Source organism: Pteropus medius, unplaced genomic scaffold (genome assembly GCF_902729225.1).
Source record: "Pteropus medius unplaced genomic scaffold, Ma_sr-lr_union100, whole genome shotgun sequence".
In the NCBI taxonomy this organism is placed as follows: Eukaryota; Metazoa; Chordata; class Mammalia; order Chiroptera; family Pteropodidae; genus Pteropus; species Pteropus medius.
In genome coordinates this window covers 13,262,447-13,282,773 of record NW_024354499.1, presented here as the reverse complement: position 1 = coordinate 13,282,773, position 20,327 = coordinate 13,262,447, and the positions used below count along the sequence as shown (strand labels likewise).

The window sequence follows — 20,327 nt, the reverse complement described above, 5'->3', positions numbered from 1 at the left end:
CACTTTCTCAGGTCATTTTCTGGCAGGTAGACTTCCACCCACCACCCTTTTCACACCCGAAACTCACCCTCTCACCACGTGCTGGCAGATTTTGAAAGATGACTCAAGGGTTAAAACTGCCATTCCAAAGAAACCGCTTGCAGAAAAAAGCCAAGCCCTTGACGGCATGAGCAGTAAGCAGAGGCCTTGGCTTGAGGAAGTGCGAACCAGTCAAAACCAGGATGGATCCCTGCATCCTGCACTGCAATGAGCATCCTTGCTGTGCCCCGAGACCTGAAACTTCACCTGTTAGAGGGCCCACCCTGCATTCAGAGAACAAAGAAAACAAAACAAAACCTCAAAAGACATCTGCTAGAAAGAAAAACTTTTTTTGCATACAAACAGAAAAAGCAGATATTATCCAGTAGAAGAGATCAGAGAGTAATGATATCTGAGGGTCTGGTCAAAGAAGAAACAAAAGTTCTGAAACTTAAGACAAAAATGACTGACAAAGAAAATGTCAGTAGACCTACAAGAAGCAAAAATAATAGAACAATGGAAAAATGTTGCATCTTTTAAAAGCTTCTAATGAATTAACCAATTAAACCATGGCAATAGATACATATAATTTGGAGAATAATAATCAAACTCTGCGGTTGTTACCAATTAAAGATGATCCCCAAAGTCAATGTATGACATCAATCCAAGCATTTCACAATACTAAAAAGAAAAACCAAAGCAAGATGCTAACATGCTCAAGAAACCTGTACTTGGATCTGATCGTGGCCAATTGTTCAGTTTAAGGTAATTCATTTAGAAAACCTGTACAAGTCAAAGATGAGAGCTCTGCACCACCAAAGAATTTTTCCACCACTATCTCTAAGTCACAAAGTTTCAGCCTGTACACACATGCAGTATAACAGTGAAAAGTGACAGAGCCTCAGAGATAATGACCACAGATGAAGGTGTGAACATTACATCTGAGGACAGACAGCTTTTGCCTCCTCCTATTAGAAGTCACCACAATAATACTCAGGACTCCATGAAACAAGATATTAGTAGAACCTCTGCCAATGTTACAATACAAAAAGGGCCTCATTAGAAAAAATTACTGCAATTAAATAGTTTCATCTAGTGTCAAAAACTGTTCTTGTCATGAAGTAAAAAGAAATAAGACACTATCAAACCGCATCACATCTGAAATTATAGCCAAGTCTGCTTCCTCTGCTAATGCCGAAATGATAGAAAATTCAAAAACCACTGACCAGCGCAAATATATAATAGTGATAGCAACTACTGATTGTAGATCGGCTCAGCCGAAAGAAGAGAGAAAAGCTCATCTGAATGGGCAGAAAGTTGGCAAAGGAAGAGTGCCAAAAAGGCCTCTTAGCTCAGTTGTTACCCAACCTGAACTTGAAGGACAAAATGAAAAACTAGTTGGGTCCTTTTGGACTATCATGTTAGAAAAAGATGAACAAAGATTATGTACTGAAAGGGTAAACGAGACATTTTCTGAATGTCTTCACTTGATTAACGAGGGATGCCCAAAGGAGGGAATATTGGACGCACTAAAGATCTGATTAAAAATATTACAGATGCCAAAAAACTTATTAAGTATCGGATGTGCCTTGAATGTACTGAACCACTCAAATCCTATCGAAAATATCACAATCTATGAGAATGACATTCTGTTAGATAATACACAATTAAAACTAAAGAGAGAGAGAGTCCAGAAATATAGTTGGAAAGTTTTTGACAAATAAAAGATAATAATTTTGAAATAGGAATGTTATATATATAATTTATAAACTATAGTTACTTAGGATGGAATATAAAATATATATGCAATAACCTTATGAAAAATAATTTCAAAATGTTACTGAAGGGCATAGAAGAAAATCTAAATAATTATGGGACACATATACTTGGATTCAAAGTCTTAATACTATAAAGATCTCATTTTCCCACAAATTAAGCTAAAACGTCAATGTCATTTTATTACCATCTCTAATAAGAATTTACATGGAATTTAACAATTTAATTCTAAAAGTGTTACGGAAAAATTTAAGAACAATCAAAAAGCGGGCAAAGATTTAAGAAAATGTGCGTTCACAAAAACACTAAGCGTTTAAATTAGTGCAATCACACTGGAGAATATTTTTGCGATATCAAGTCAATTTGCAGATAAACAAAAATGTCACCTCAGAATATAACATAGAGAGTCTTTTTACATGCACAAGGAGACTATAATTTAATTGCAGAATTATTTGCAATCACAAACAACAGATCAATATAAGTGTTTATCAACAGGAGAATTTATCATGTATTATAATATATTTATAGACTATAAAATTACAAAGTAACTCAACTAAATAATAAATATCAAATGCCTTATGTTGGAATAAATAGGAAAGATCCAGAATGATATATAAAGCATGATAGATTTAATGTAGATTTAATGACATGCAAAACAACAGTAAATTTGTTTATGGATATATACAAATGTAATATACTATAAAAACATTTACTGCAAAGGCACATATCACTTTTATAATAGTGATTACCTCTAGGGAGGAAGAGTATTTGAATCTGATAGAAATATAAAAAAGTCTTAAAAAATTTGTCATGTTTGACTTCAACACATCTTTGAAGGAGTTTGTTAAATAAGAGTGAGTATATAATGCTTATTGTAATATTCTGTATCATTTTATGAATATGTGAATATTTCATTAAAATCAATATATGTAAATTATTAATTTTCTAATTTAAGTTTAAAACTAAAAGACAATGTTGTTTGGTTGCATCACAGTTCATTTTGTGAAGTAGGCTTTAAACAAAACGAAGCTAAAGGTTATCAGATGGTGAAAAGTTGAACATTAAGCCTATATCCACAATAATCAATGAGATGGGTTTAAGATGATTTTATAGGTGGCATGTTCTTTACAATACTAAGAAAATAATAGACAGTCACCTTCTCAGCTCATGTATTTTATATATTCTTCATCTGTAATTTTTGGGTATATCACCCAGCATTCCAAATAAGCAGAGGAGTGGGCCAGTTGTGAAAGAAACGTAGCAATGTATAAGGTTTACTGTGTTCATCTTTTCTTCCAGACAGAAGGTCGTTCTCCTTAGAAAATTCATTGCACTCAGTTTAAGTTTCATGATGGTTTAAATGTACTCGGCATTTTTTCAGGGCCACCAGAGAGGTGACTTCAGCTCTAACAAAGCCGAATTTACTGAGTGGGATCCTTGGACTGGTGTGACCAGGACGAAATCCACTCTTACTTTATTACCTTTCACCTAATCCCATGCATACTAAGAATTTTTCAATTGGAGTATAACCATGCTATTTAGTTTGAAAAATGTCCAGCAAAGTGTCACTTCACCAGGGATATTTTTAATGTGTTATTTCTACACATTAAATATATACATCTATATCTATATCATCTATAACTATATCATCTATCTCTCTCTATATATCGCTAAGAAAATGGAAAGCTTTGAAAAATTTAACATTGAAGACATACATTTATTGCTATACTAATGAGGGCTTTGACCTAAATAACTGATTTTGGTATTGTCTGTAGACTTCTCAGGCTCAATAACCCCAAGTCGTCCTGTCTTCTGAACTCTTGCGGTCTTTTTGAAATGTATGATGACATCTCTGCTAAATTTCTACTTAAATTCACTTTTTTTTCTTTTGATCAGGGATTTTGGAGTCAAAATGAATTCTGTTATAGTCCATCCTCTAAAAATAATTAGTTAAAAGCATTATTGGTCTTTCTGTAATTTTAGTGTAAACAAAACAAAACATTTTTAAGTCATTGAAATGAATGATAGAGGTAATGACCAAAAGACAGGAAAATTCAATACCTTTGACCATTTGAGTGTATATGACACACACAACAATAAATAAATATATAGAGAAAATATGAAATCATGTATTTAAAAACAGTAATAAAGACTGGTTATTTTGATCATACACCGAGTTCATCAAGGAAAATTTCTTTAAAATTAATTTGTCTAATTTGAATTGTTATTTTTTAAGTTATTGAGGAAGTAAAAATTTTCACCACCCAAATATGTACATTCCCTTACTATTTTAAGAGGCTTTCTCATCTTCTGTGGAAAGCAGCAATAGTGAAAAGATCATGGACTTTAAATTCAGAGAAATTGTGTGACTCTGTGGCGTACCAGTTACTACTCTAAAACCTGTCCCAAGAGTGTTGGGGATAATATTTTAGTAGCTTGCTGTGAGGATTAAATTGCCTAGTGTTGCCTGCTCCTCTAATATAGGATCTATGAGAACATGGCTCTTAAATGTTTTGTTCACTGATGCATCCTCATTATCTTTAATATTGCCAGGCACACAGTGGGGGACTTAATAACTATTTATTAAACAAAAGTATTAATATATACATATATTCTTGGATGCATGACTCAATGAGAACAGTACTCCCTAGCATAAAAGTGGTTAGTAGGTATTTGTTCCATATCCTTTTACTCCTTCTGCCTTCAGGATAGATGTGATGATTAAACTGGTCAACATATTCCTACTGAGAAAAAAAGTTGTGTCTGCTTCCTCTTCAACATCTCTGCATATTTCTGTATCTGTTAATGCATATTACTTCTGTTTTATTCTACTGAAAAAATATGTAACTACTTAGCATGGCAAAGAAAGATATGTAACAGGTGAACTGGAAGTTAAAGATATGCCTGTTCTTCAATTTACCTAAAACAAAGCTATTCATGATGCCATTCATCTTCTCTGAGTTCCATAGCATGCCTAGTATACCTGAAATCATTCAGCATTCATCCAAACTTTCACAAAGCTCTCTTTGTTGTATTTGGTATGGTTTCTAGCCCTAACTTCCTGATGGACTGTAAGTCCCGTGAAAAAGGGTTTACAACTTCTATGCCATAGCATGTAGCTAAATATATTCTAATAATTTGTATCAATTAGGATGACATGACATTAATAGTCCCTGATACGTCTTCTTTCCCTTCCCATTAAACGTATATGGAAAAATAAAAGCAGCCAAAACCATGAATGAGTACAGTGTCAAAGAACTACCTGGGGATCAGACTATTGAATGTGAGTGCTCTCTCCACCGTGGGTGTATGTGTTGGGGGGCGTGGGGTGGGTAGGTGCTGTCCAACGTGTAAAGTGGGATTAGTAACTACTTCTTACTAGTGCTTTGGGGATTCAGTCTTTCCGTACAATGAAAGCTCCTGGCCATAGTAAGAGACCAATAATGTTAGCTGTTATCTCTACTGTCATTGTACAAAGATTGGGAGACATGAAAATAAAATCCAGCTGCTTATGAGAAACATACTGGATAGCAAAAGATATAAAAAATTTGGAAACAAAAAGATTTACAATTCACTACACATACAAACAATGACAAAATAAAGTGGGAGAGAAACTCAATATTACACACAAGAAAATATAAGTTTAAAAGAATTTAATGGAGCACAGAGAGATGTTTATGATTGATAAAAGGTAAATTTCAATGGAAAGATGTAATTTATCAACTTTTAAGAACTTAAGAAATGTAAAGAAAATAGACATCGATAATCATAATGGCAATGTCTTTGTGTGTGAGAGAAAGAGGTAGAGAGAGAGAGAGAGAGACATTCACCCAATTAATTAGAAAAATAGAAGAAGCAAGGTGAGTAATACGATTACCATGCTTACTGTACAGGTAGGTAGGTATATTTAGATTCAAAATTTGTGTGTGTTTGGCTATGGTCAGACTTGTTGCTCTGAAACCTCAAGTAATCCTAATGTACCAACAAAATTCAAAATCCAGAAATAAATAGGTTAGGTTCAGTTGTTCAGAAAGATGTAAACTTCAACCCCCTCCTTGAGTCCAAAGACTTCACTTTTTACTAAGCCCCTCTCCTGCGTGGAGCCCTGGAGATACAGCCTCTCTGAGTGTACTGTAGTCACTGGTCAGGCAGGTTAGAGACCCTGGCCATTCAGCTGCTGTCAGGCAGGCTGCTTTCAGTGCTGTTTGTAAAGTCTACGTAACAATTGTTAATCACTTATTTTCAGAAGTTATGTAACTGAATAAATTGCTTCAGATGAATAAAGGATAGAGTGCAGCAAAAACCACATATGACATAAAACAAGGAAGAGCCTTTTTATTTTTAAAGGCAGGGTTTTGTGAGGAAGCCCAGCATTCTTAAGGGTCTCAGCTGGTTACCAAAGACTTTTATTACCTTAGATTATATGTTATGAGATGTAGAAACAGAAAAGATAATCAACATAAAAACGGCAAAGTTAAATTGAATTATTTGGGTGATAAGATGCACATATATTGTTGAAGAGTTCTTTTATGGAATAGCTAGAGCTATGAGAGTGCTAGGTACTGTTCACATTTTTGGAGGAGCCTCAGTAAAGTTGCATCCATTCATTGCCAAAGGCTAATGGTGACTAACATCTTCAAAACGGTACTCTACATTTTCAATCATTTGATGTGATAAAAATCTAATAATATACTACAGTTGGAGGCCACAACTGTTTCTTCGATTGATTCGATGTTGTGCTTTATCTTAAAAAATAATTTAAATGAAAATCAGTTGTTATTTTGACAGAAGGATATTAAAATATGTTTGATTCAGATAGTTATAAAGTACATTAAAGATATTAAACTAGTTCAACCCCCCACACTGCCAAAGCGATAAAATTGGAGTGATAAACAAAATTGAGAAATATATGTAAAATTTAGAAACATTACACAGTACAGTGTTTTCGTGATAAGACCTTACAGATACTAACCAAGAGACTGTTACCATTTTAATGTGCTTAGTAAAGTATCATCAATCACTAATGCAAATTAGGCCCAAATTAGCACCTGCACCATGTTTACCTCTCAGTAAGTGGATGTGGATAATTTAAGGTGAGAAAAACATCCTCTCTTCATCGTTACTACTACCCAGAATCTCACCATTTAGCCTGGTCATTGAAGTACTTTTAGCCCCTAGATTTGAGGTATTTTTGTCCATGTACCCACATTTGTTTACAGAGAAAAGAATAGGAAAGCAAGAAATGTAAATGGTATCAATCTTTAACAATTTATATTCATATAGATATATTTGTATGTCATAGTTTATATTTGTTTTAAAGAGGTCACATTATTTGTTCCCACTTCAACTTCTTTATATTTTAAGTGTATCCATTTATTTTTTATTTATTTTTTATGTTTTATTTTTTAAAATTTTATTTTATTATTAGTTTAAGCTGTATAAATGTCTAAAATGTATGGTATACTTGTGTATCCATTTTAATCATACCCAGAAATAAGACGGCCTGGCCACTCATGACTCCAATAATCTCTAATAAGCCCTAAGAAATGCTCAGATGGATTCTCACTCTCTCAGCAGCAGCCCTCTGACCATGAATTACTTTTATTATTGGTCTGTTGTCCCCCATCCTAAATTGGTAAATGACTCCAGGAAATGAGCAACTGCAGACCATGAGCTGACATTTTCCTGGTTACATTTTTATAGAACCACGGCCCCGTCATCCTCATTGCTTCAGCAGCCCTATGATGCCTTTGTATTTTATCCAGATTTCCATTTCTTTTTCAGCAGGAGTGTTGGTCAGCTACAAGCTACTTAATGGTACTGGGAAGTGAAAATTGATTTAGATAAATTTAATAGGCATTGACATTTACAATATTCTCAAATGCATTTAGAAATTTGTAGGTAAAGTTTGTTTTGAAAATAAATTGCATAATAAAAAAAATAACATTAAAAAAATAAACAAAATAAAGTCTGATTAGATTATACCTATAGAGGAAGAAAAGCAGCAAGTTCCTGATCTGGGCTCTTCTGATGTGGCAGATTCCCCATTAAGTATGGGCCTAGAGAACACTAAAATTCAAACTCACTTCTGTGAAAGAGGAAGAAAGACCTTGGTAATTTTGCTTTTTATATTATCCTGTAGCTTTGCCTTCATGTGTATGCTCTGTGTCATTTTCTAGAAAAAGCAAGAGAAAACAAATGAAAAGAAACTTCTGCAAATTCTTATATCTAGGAAAACTCAAGCATCCATGGTCTCCTGAGACTCAGCCTATATGTAGATATGTTTGTAGGTATTTATATTCAATATAAACGAACATTTTACATCAAAACACACATGGTTTAGTATGTGCATGGGTACACAAATATATATATAGGCACATACATTAACCTAATAAGTGTCCCAAAGAGAACTCACTTGGTATATCTTACAAAAACACAATAAATCCACAATTTAATTTAGCAGTATAGTCAAAACAAAACTAATTACTTGTATTTTTCAAGTATTCTAGAATTTAAAAACCAAATGAAAAATTAGTCTATTTCAGGAAGAAAAAGGACCAAAAAACCTGACTATATGCCTGAAGGATATAGCCAAAGAGGTAATTAGAGAGAAAGATATAGTCTTAAATGCATTCATTAGAAATTAAGGCAAACGAAATTAAAATAATGGACACTTTCATATCCACTCCACTCCCAAATAGAAACTAAGGGTGCTTGTGTGTGCATTTGCGCGTGCACACACACACACACACACACACACACACACACACACGGCAGAAATGTGAATTGAACATATTTTAAAACTTTCACATTGCATTGCAAGTATTAAAAATGGTATATTGAATGTTTTAAATTTTTTTTAAAAAAATAGACAAATTAAAGTACAAGAAAAGAATTTCCAGAGATTAAAGAGGAAAATGAGAGGATCTACCATGTTAAGTCGTGGATGAAATCTGCTGCTGCAAAGAGTAAGAATTGGACACAGCCTCAGAAGCTTGGACCTTGACATCTATAAAGATTCTGGGGACAAATCCCTGTAACTTGTTTGTTGCAGAAAGTGAAAATTGGATTTAGTGGATAAAGTTAGAAATTGTCAACCTATAGATAGGGATGAAATGACTTGGCTTTGTCATTCCCACACACTTATACACAAACTATAAACCAAATTAAAACACAAGCTGCCAACTAGAACACTACTATAATTATTATAATGGCAATATTATAATTGACAAAGTAATAGTCTACAAAGTATCTATAAAAGATACTGATCAATAAGAAAAAATTAAAAGGAAAAGTAGTTTGAGGGCACAAATAAAACATTTGCAGAAAAGGAAATCCAATTGTCTGTACATGTATGTGTTTACCCTTGCAGGTTCAGGGAAAGCACATTACTGAAACAATGATGGTACCATTCGCAAGCATCAGAGTATAATTTTATGTTTTAATTTGCAACATTATCTATTAGAGTTAACCAGACTATGGGAAAACAAACATCCTCATGCACTGCTAGGGTAGTGTTCATAGATGACCATTGCTATATATGATTATTTGCTAATGAATTTGCAAAGCTAGATGAAATAAATATATTTTAGAAAAAAAGTTACTTGAGTCATAGAACATGCTAATAGATCAAATATGTTGGAATAAATTAAAAATAGACATAAAAAATACTGTAAAAAGGCAGTAGGCTTACATCATTTCAGGATTGTTTTTAAATTAAACCTTCCAGAATAAAATATTTAAAGTGTCATTTAATTAGTCATAATTTCATTCTTCTCCTCATGAGAGAAGTATAATGAGAAATAGCATCCAAAATGTGTAAAACAATGTTACATATAGAGGTTCAAATACTCCAAATACAGTAGTTTCAAATTAAAATTCTCAGTGTATTATAATACAATGAATAAATAGAGATTATTCTATTGATAAAATGAGACATCAAAACTATAATTTTATTAAGATATGTTACATTAAAAGATTGAAGAACAAAGGGAATATGATCTCAATATTTGAAAATAAGCATTTGAAGTAGTTCAACATTTATTTAAAAGCTCATAGGACACCAGATTTATAAAGAAATTTGATATATATGCTCTCAGCCAAAATTTTTGAAAAGAGCCAGATAGTGAAATATTTTTAGCTTTGCAGTCCGTACTTGGGTCTGCCTATCATCGTAGTGTGAAAGCAGCCATAGGCAATATATATGGCTGAGTTCCAACAAAACTGTATTTATAAAAGCAGGCTACTGGGCAATTGGCCCATGGGTTTGCTGAACCCTGTGCTAGAAATATTCTACCCAACTTAAACTTATGAATGAACAGCTAGAAATATTCTCATTAATTTAGGAATAAGATAGAGATGTTCACAATCAGAACTATTGTTCAATACTGTTTTGGATTCAAGCCAGTGCAAGAGAAAAAGAATTATGCATTGGAAATGAAGAGCAAAAACTATCATTGTTTCTAGATGTTTCTTGACTGACAGAGACTCAATTGCAAAAGTATTAGAAGAAATAAGATTGTAATGATAGAATAGCAACATAAAAAATCAATAGCTTTTCTATACATGAGCAATTAGAAAATGTATGAGAAAGGGACCTCATTAGCAATCGTATCCAGGTCCAGAATGTATCTTGGAATAAAACTAACCTGAAAAGTCCTCTGTTAAGAAATTTTTGCTTTTCTGTGAGGAGATTCAAGATGGCAGTCACCACAGATTTTCAAGTTCAATGCAATCAAAATCTCAAGATGCTTTTTTTTCTGGAACTATTCAAGGATTCCTAAAAGTTCTATTTGGTTCTTTTTAAAGCACGATTATTTTATAGACTTTACTTCTTACGTATATTTTCCATTACCACTTTTATTTCTTTAATCATATTTAACATGTTCTTTAATATTTTGTATCTATTAATATGGATTTCTGAAGTCCTTATGTATCTGATTCTGGTATTACATTTTTCATTTTTTATTATTTTCACTTTTGATGCCTGGTTTTCTTGCATGTAGGCATGTGTTTAATTTTCATATTCACTAGAATTGTATCTGTGAGGAATCTCTGAGGCCTGCATTAAGACTGTGGTATTCCAGAGAAAATTTGACTTTGATTTTGCCATTTGGTTCACCTTAAGTTTTAATGACATATATAGTTTAAATTCAGGCCGTAAATCTACATAAGGCCTGACCCACTACCATACAGTCGAAGAGGAAATTTTGATTCCTTGCACCCAAAGCCAAAGCAGGAAAAGATAGGTTTACTGTCTGCTATGGTAAAGACTTTTCCATTCATGAAGGCTCTAACCTCTCATGAGTGTTAACTTTGTACTGGAGTCTCAGATTCCACATCCCTTCACGTATGGGCCCAAACCTTTGTAACTTAACCCATGTTGATGGGCATTCGTCGTAACGATGACCATTAAGACCAAGTTCCAGGACTCCCTCCTTAGGAAGTGTCTTCTGGCAGACAAAATTTACTTACAACTCAAATTCTTTAGTCCATCTTGACCTCAGAAGATGTCTATTGCTTCAAGCCCATCTAGGTCTAATATCTATACTTATAATAATCTATATCTATATATAGAAATAGATTATAGATTTATTTGCATTTTAGTGTTTTGTTGCTACAGATTTTCAGGATAATTTAATCTGCATTTTGTGATAAATAGAAGCCTTTTGTACTATATATTAGTTAGAACTAGGAAAGTTAAAATATCTTTCACATTATATTTAATATCAAATAATTTGAGGTATACTTGGATTTTGTATATATTTGGATTTACAAAATATTCTCCCTCATGATAACCTTCATATAATCAACCTGCATCATACTTCTTTACAGGACTGATCATTACTCGTCCTATTATATTTTCAGTAGTTTATTTATTGTCTGAGTTTCATTCTCTGCCATAGCCCAGAGTAGGGCTCAGAAAGAAATCTAGCTATGGGAGGTGAACACACAATGTGTATATATATGTGTGTGTATATATATATATATATATATACACACACATATATATATATGTGTGTGTATATATATATATATATATACACACACACATATATATATATACACATATATACATACATATATATGTATATATATATACGTATGTATGTATATATATGTGTATATATATATATGTATATATATATATATGTACTGTTAAAAAGTACAACTGGAACTTTACTGTTAAAAAGTACAACTGAAACTTACCACATTTTGTTAACCAATGTTTCCATAACAACAACAACAACAACAAAAAGTTATTGCTGATTGAATCAAGAATCTATTTCTAAACACAAATATAGCTTTCAGGGTTAATATGGGTGGAATAATTAGTGCCTCAATGTAAAATAATAAACATGGATTATTTTATTTGATACTTGTATCTGAGATGAACTGTACAACCTTACAGTTCTTGTAGCTTCCTAAGGGTGGAAAGAGGGAAACAGTAGCTATGTAAGTAGCTCCTGATTCAGACTCTAATCATGGTAGAGACAGTAGCAACCTTGCCCGAAGTCTCTATCTTGGAATGCCTCTAATGATTCTTTGAACTCACTCTATTCCTAAATAAATCCTTATCTCATGAAGTTATTTACATTGAATTCTATTGTCTGCAACTAAAATTCTTGACTAACACACCTACAATGAAGGATCAGCACACAGAGGCCAGAACCAATGAGATTCAACATACTTCAAAAGAAATAGTTGCATTACTATTATTATTATTAAAAATAGTGACACATCATAACTTCAAGATGATATATTATAAGCCTACATTTTTGCCTAGTCATGCATTTCTTATACCTAAGCTAATTTTTTTTTTTTTAAATAAAGGAACAGTATGACAATTTAAAAGGCAACAGGATATCACATATTCCAGAAAGAGTCATGACAGGTTCTCAAACTCATCTTCAAATTAATTATATGATAAGGAGCTAGGAAGTTGTCTGTGCTGTACAGAACAATAAGTCTTTTATATTTTTATAAGTTCTTCATTTCTCAAAACCATGGTGGTGGGGGAAGACTGTAGAGTGAGATAATCATGTTACCAAAAAAGAACAAAAATGACTTAGCTCTAGATAAGAGGGGAGAAAAATTAGTCAGATAAACAGCACTTTTCTCTTCTGGACAATTCTGATTTTCCCCTTTATATTTTCTAGCCATGATAATAAAAGGAAAGGAAAAGGAAGTTTTGATTGTTTTGAATTGGACACTATGGGACTCAAATATCTTTGTTTAGGGAAATTTAAATTCTTTCTTGGAGTAAACTATAAACATATCTTTTAATTTTTATTCTAGAATTCCTCCCTTAATCTAGTCTCTTGGTAGGGTGCATTTCATCTTCTTAGTTACTGCAGGATTTTTAAAAAATGTAATCAATATCATGAGCATATTGAGTAGGAATAACTAGAAATTAAATGGGATTTTCTAGTTACCTTCACTTCTTCCATTTCCTCTTACAAAAAGTATTAATACCATACATTATGAAAATGACCTCCTTGTTTCCCTAAGCCCCTAACTCAGCAAACTTCTTTTTCTGTAAAAGGTGACATACTAAATACTTTAGGCTTTGTGTGATATATGGTCTCTGTTGCTACTCCTCTACTCCATTGTATTTCAATAAAACTTCCTTACAAAAATAGACATTAGACGAGATTTGGCCTATGGGCCGTAGTTTCCCCACCCTGCCTTAAAAACAAGAACACTAATGTTCTAGCTCTATTTGTAAGACTCTTTGGAGATAGCTATAGCAGATTTTGTCATGTCAGGCAAATGACATTTAATTAAGAATATCAGAAAGGGCACTAGATTTAATTCACGAGCAGAAAAGCAAGTAGTGGATTCAGCATATGAAAAATAAAACAGAAAAGCAAAAGCTAGTAGCCCAATTCAAGGATCACATACAATCTGTGGTCTGGAGTAAAATAGAGGGCTAACTATGCAGACCACATATATGACACAGATATGACAATAGGTACAAATTAAAGAAGAAGGTTTAAGCAGTACTCAAATAGAGATTATACAGAAGGAAAGTCCTTGGCACTTAAGAAAACCAGTTGCTTTACTAGATAACCTGTATGTGAAACAGGGGATTGGAGATATGTAAAACAACTGGAACCTGCCAGGGTTAGGAAAATCTATTTGCAGCAGGAAGCAAGAGGTCAGAGATACAAATAATTTCTAACATTCAGGAAGCTCCTCAGTGAAACAGGGAGAACAGTGATGCATTATAGTTCTGCCTTGCTATGTTCAGAGATAAACCTCTGCACTATGTGTTCACATAGTGCCAACATCCCACTCTAGATTCTTTCCTAACTGCACTGTATCCCAAGCCTGAAGATTGGCTCATACAAAGGTGACATTTATCTCGTTCTTCTGCTTTCCTTCCAGCCCCTATTTGATGGACACATTTGTCTTCTGATATAATGGCTGCTTGGATGAGATAAGCTGAAAAGATAAATACTGAAAAGTGTTTGAGTGAATTATATTTAGCACTTAGCTTAAGAGGGTCTTCCAATAGACAAATGTTTTGGCATTTTATTCTTTGAAAATGATCATTCTTCCAATAGACAAATGTTTTGGCATTTTATTCTTTGAAAATGATCATAAAATGCCGCTGATCTGGTGTGCATTCTGATCTGGTGTGCATTCTGTTACTTGAATTGAATCTTGTCAGTGGATATTGCCTTGACAATTTGTATACATTTGATTTCATATTGAAGAGGATATGTTAGCAGAGAGTGGGGTTCCATTTCCTCGCGATATGTTGTCCAGTCTCTTGATGTCTCGAACAAGGAATTGAGCAAGACAGAGAAAAGAATAGCTTTATTAGAAGAGAAAGTAAGGCAACAGTACACTTCCAGATGTGGAAGCAGGCCAGAGCAAGAGAAGGGTGGCTCAAGGGCCTGGTAGCAAAGCCTTTTGGGTGTTTATCCCGACTTACTGTGGGTGGTTGCTTTTCTTAGAGAAGTGGGTTTCCTTAATGGGTAACTAAGATGGATGAGACTCAGTGACTCATCATTTACTTTCTGCACATGTTTGTTCCCAGAATTCAGTCTGTTATAATGATATTAATGAAATTCTGGGCATATGCATTATATTATAATGATGGCATAATGAAGTTCAGGTGAGTTGGGAGTCATTACGGTCTTCATTGCACAGGTGTGAGTGACCAGCTTAAACTGGTATCTAATTCTCTGCCTACCTGTTTCTTTGTGGAAGTTACTTTTTAGCCTAAAAATGTCTTTGGCTTACTTAATTGTGGGCAGAGTAGAGTGGGCCTTTGTAGAAGAGGATGCCTCAGCAATTTGTAGGCAGACCTGAAAACCCCACTATCTATCTTTCCTGCCTAATTTTTTTTCTAAGAGCTATGAACCACTTCTTAGTATGGATGCTAAGGGACGAGAGGTCTCTTTTTCTGTATCTGCTTCCTGCTGAGGAGGGTGTAGTCTCCGTCTGTTGGGGTTTCATGGAGTTATTTCCCTCTCTGTCTCAGTCAGGACGGGGTCTCGAGTTCTGCCAAAGGATGTATGCCGCCGAAATGCCTCCCCTGTCCCTAGACAAGGAAGAAAGGAAGATGCAAACTTGTTATTTAAATTATATATCTATTAATTTTCTTACTATTGATTTTCTTGTTAAGTGAAAAGAATAAGCTTAGTAAAGGAAGACAGACTAGGTTAATATATTACTTAAAGAAAGAAAGTCTTGGGTTAAGGGTCCCCTCCTCTCCATGACTACAATGGCTCTGCCTGGCCCAAAGCAATTTCTGCTTACGATGGACCCAGAAGAATTCTAAGCTTTAGTGATCCTTAATCAATAACCAGAGGACCTGAGTCAATAACGAGAAGACCTGAGTTACTTAATCAAGAACCAGAGATCCAAATCACAAGTTTCAGGGTAATTATCTGAATTAGAAGGAGGGGGCTCTTACCTCCTTCTAATAAAATAAATAAATAAATAAAAAACCTCAGAAAAACTTGGTAGTGTAAAAAAATACTTTGAAAAGAGTGATTAAAAGTTCTGTGAGCACATTTTGTCAATAATGGCCCAGATCAGATACATATGAGATCAAGCAGTATGTTTCAAACATCAAGATAGAACTTTTGATGTTTGTATTATTAATTGCCATTTTTTTATGCCCCAGACAACATTCCACAAGAACAATATATAATTACTCTATGAAATTTCTCAAAAGAAACTCTAAAATACCGTATTCAGTGAGATGCCAATTCCATTTTGCCTGTTTTTGTATTCATTCTTTCCTTTCCATTCCTTCTGCTCAACAGCTTTATTCCTATGGTTCATTCCAGTTCTATCCAATGTGAGATATATTCCTGAGAGTTTAGAAAATTATCCAGTACGGCACAAGAGGAAAATCTAGAATTTGTGTCAACAATTGGTTTTTATCTAAAAATAAAGAGGAATTTAGGCTTATTAATTCAAAAAATATATTTATATTCTTTAATATGCAAGATACATAATTATGCATGTAATTTATAATTACATGTTTATCCAATTATGTTACTTGATATGTAGATTAACTTTGGTGTGTCCACTCAGTTTCTAAGTTAAATGTTCCTCTGTAACATAGGAATACCCGAGCTATCTTAAAAAAAAAATACATTATACAATGTAGAATAAGTAAGACTATGGAAATTGAGTAAAAGTCTCAACATGTTTCAACATATATTATTTGTTATTTTATGGATAATTTCATTATCATTGGAGCAATCAAAGTTCTGGTTACATACACACCTCTAGGTCCTTTTCACTGCTAAAGAAATGAATTTCTGCTCAGTGAATACGAGAAATATTTGCTTATTAAAAGCACATTATGAGGTAGAAGACAGGTCAAGCCTAAAACTAGCCATGTGGAAATGAGGTTATATACCCTTAAGGAAAGATGCAGGTTACAGCCAGGGAAGGTGGAGAGCTCTAACCCCGGGGGAGGGAGAGGCCTGTGTTATGTTTGGTTGCCCTGACTGGATGGTCCTAAAGACATTTCTAGGTGATTGGCAAGTGAGGTCACCTTGATTGAAACCTGGCTGCTATATAACTTTGCTTACTGCGCATGTGCTTACCCAGAATTCAGTCTGTTATAATTAGATTCATGAACTGCCAGGCATAGTCATGAGATTATAATGACATGAGATTATAATGACAGTATAATGAGGGTGAAGTTAGGGGCGGTACTTTTTGCACATGCATTTGTAGCTGGTTTAGGCTAGCAGCTTTTATGGCCTAATGCTCTAGGATTTGGACTAATTTATAACCCTAAAAGGGAGGTATTTCTGGGAAGTGCATAAGGAAGATCTTCAAGGGAAGTTTCTATGGTTACAGAGCTGGGCCTTCGCTCCTGTCATTCAGATCTAACTAGCTACCTAACAATTTAAATTGAAAAAAACTATGCCAATTACAAAATACATGGGTAATAGCATTTGTTCTAAGATACTATGTCAGAGAAGAAATAAGAACAGAGAAGAAAGTTTTCTCAATAGTTAATTGTTTCTTTAAAAAGTATGATGGTTTTTGGAATGTTTTTATGAATGACTATTGGTGATGAAGCAAACTTAACTAGAATTAAAACTAAATGAGAATTTTAACCATCTTTTCTTTATTCTATGACCTCCAGTCATGCCACCCTCTTCATAGGCATACACTGGCCACCCAGAGCATATATAATTTTCAGAAAAGTATAAGACTCACGACTTTATGATCCTATTTACATTTTTTCTGGTTTTATCTTCCATCCTTTTACTAAACATATTATTCATTCTTACAACATTAGACTATGTATTTCTGAATAGCCTTATTTAGAAAATCATAAACTTCTACCTTCCTCTTTCATATCTCAAATTTTCTGTATTTTTCAAGTTAATCTCAAATCGTATTGACAAGAAAATAATTCTAAGGTGCTATAAATTAAATTATAGCGGGCCCGAAGGTGGAAAGAAAATGCAAGAGAGGTTAGTCATTTAAGGACTGCAGGCCAAAATCGACAAAAGACTGTACACATTCCTGAATGTATGCTGAAACTTTGAATTAACTCTCTCGAGGCTGTTTCCACAATTATCTAAAGACAATTGCCAGGCACCACCTACTACCAGGCACTTCTGCTTCTGGCTTACACATGAACTTTCTGGGTCATTGTCCATGACCGATTCAATGCAGTAAACACTTCTTCCTTAAGGATTCTGCACCTATCCCAGAACCAGCCCCACCTTCTCTCAAACCCTTTACCAATAGCCAATGTAAATTCTTTGAAAACAAATTACATGTCTTCCACTACTTGTATAAGAAAAGCCTGTCTGTTCCAGATTGGCCAACACATGTGTCTTTTCTACCTAGCCCTGCTGCTGTGGTTCAGACTTTATGTCTCAGGACCTGGTCCTTTTCTGACTAGCATGAGACTTAGTAAACCCTTTCTTTTAGAAAAGCTTTTGGTCATGATTTTTGTTTATTTGTTTAACAGTATCACACTTATAAATCCTATTCTATTCTTCCCACTGAGATTTTATATCTTTTTTATATTCCCATTTTAGGTAATCCTCTGATCTTCTATTTCTTTTGTGAGAAGCAATTTTGTCTTATTTGCCTTTGTCCCATGCTAAGACTCTTTGTTGGATTTAATTGGTTCCTCTTCCTCAAAACCCAGCTGAAAGCCAACCTCCCCAAAACCTTTCCTAACTATTCAATCTTTCTCTGAGCCCCATCATTAAAAATCTACAGTCTTTAGCAGAAAAAATATGTTTTACATTTTTTTGGGATTGTATGATCCATGAGGACAAGGACTATACATTATTCTTAATTTACACCTAATAACTCCTAACAGAGCATATTAAGTATGTGATGCTTAGTAAATGCATGCTGACTAAATACTCAAAAATGCTAGCTAAAGCTATAATTTTGTTCCATAACTCATTTGGAAATATAAAATCTTCTGTGTCAGATTGTACTTTTCAAAGATGACTACAACAATATCTCCCATTTCACATGATATGGTTACCATCAAGAGGTTTTGTCTTTGTCTCCTCTTCTTGAATTTGAGAGGATTAGTGTGTTGCTTATAACCAATATAGTGCTATGGAAATGATACGAAGCAACTTCTCAACGTTGGTCAGAAAAGACCAGGCAACTTCTTACTTTGTTTGCTAGAGCATCACTTTTGGAGCTCTGAGCCACTATGTAAGAAATGTGGTTAAACTGAGGACACTGTGCTGTGAGGAAATAAAGCCATAGGGAGAAGCTACATGTAGGGTCTCCAGTTTGAGATCTTAGTTTTTGAGTTTTCTCATCCCAGGTTCCAGTGACATGAGTAAATGAACATTTGGATGATTCTATCCTGTTGAGTCAACCTAGCTTTTGAGTCAACCTAGCTTTTGAGTCTTCCCATTTTAGGTCTGGAATATTGTAGAGCAGAGACAAATTATTTATGCTTCGTTTTTTATTTTTTTGTAAATTACTAAACTACGGAAGCTGTGAGCATAATAAGAGACTGCTGTTAAATTTGGAGTAGTTTTTTTGTACAACAGTATTACCTGGAACAACTTCTTTTGTATTTGGGGGAAAATATTTTTATGCTAACATATGTGTTAAGAAGCATAATCTATGGTATGTTTTTAGACATCTCCTAAATAATCATACATGGCTTTGCAACTTTCTGTATCCCAAATTCTGAAGACTTGTCACCATCTTGGCCTTCTAATATGATTAAATTTTCTATTGCAATAATTTGTAAGAAAAAAAAGTGGGACCACAGAAGAAATGTTGAATATCAACAAAGGTTAAGAACCTTTTAATATTCCTCTGCAATCATAATTGATAAATCTTTTATATCCTGACACTTGTCTTTTGGAAAGCCAATCAACTTTAATTAACATGGTCTTGTTTTCTTGTATTTTAAAGATAAAAAGTTCCCTCTAAAATTTAGTAAGTTTGCCTCTGTTCATTGACACAGAATACTAAGTAGGTTTTTTTTTTATTTTTTATTATTTTTTCTCAGTAAGTTTTACCAAATAAAAATGAACAATAATATCTGTTTTACCCAAAGCCTGGTAATTCCCCAGAACAGCTGTCATTGAAGTGGGAGAGAGAAGGAGAGGTGCTAGAATCAGGGTAGCATTCACCATTTCTACTTTTCCCACTGAGAAATTGAGCTTTGGGGAAGTCAGTGAAATTTTGTGAAGCCAGGTGCTGTATGTAGTATATGCATATGAATCTGTACCTTTCTACTTCTAACTTACAAAGACAGTTATTTTTCTTGGTGACCACTGACCTTAACTTTGACTCTGTTGCTCGCAAAAAAACTCACCGAACATTTCCAACATAATTGTTTATTCACTACAGGGAAGGACTTGGTCTCTTTATTCTGGAACTAATTCCTGTCACAACAGAAAATACATAAAAAATGTTTCATGTATAATAGAAGCCATGGCTGCTTTAATATTTATCAATTGTTTCCATGTAGTCTATTATAATCACTTGCTAAGTTTCTGACCCTCTTATTTGCTTTGCTCATTGGCAGCTGTGTTTTC

At 33.9% G+C, this 20,327-nt stretch overlaps 1 pseudogene; it reads left to right on the top strand.

Annotated features, from left to right (window-relative positions):
- Positions 1-246: 246 nt before the first annotated feature.
- Positions 247-1,742, top strand: LOC120594488 (cytoskeleton-associated protein 2-like; annotated as a pseudogene).
- Positions 1,743-20,327: the final 18,585 nt, after the last annotated feature.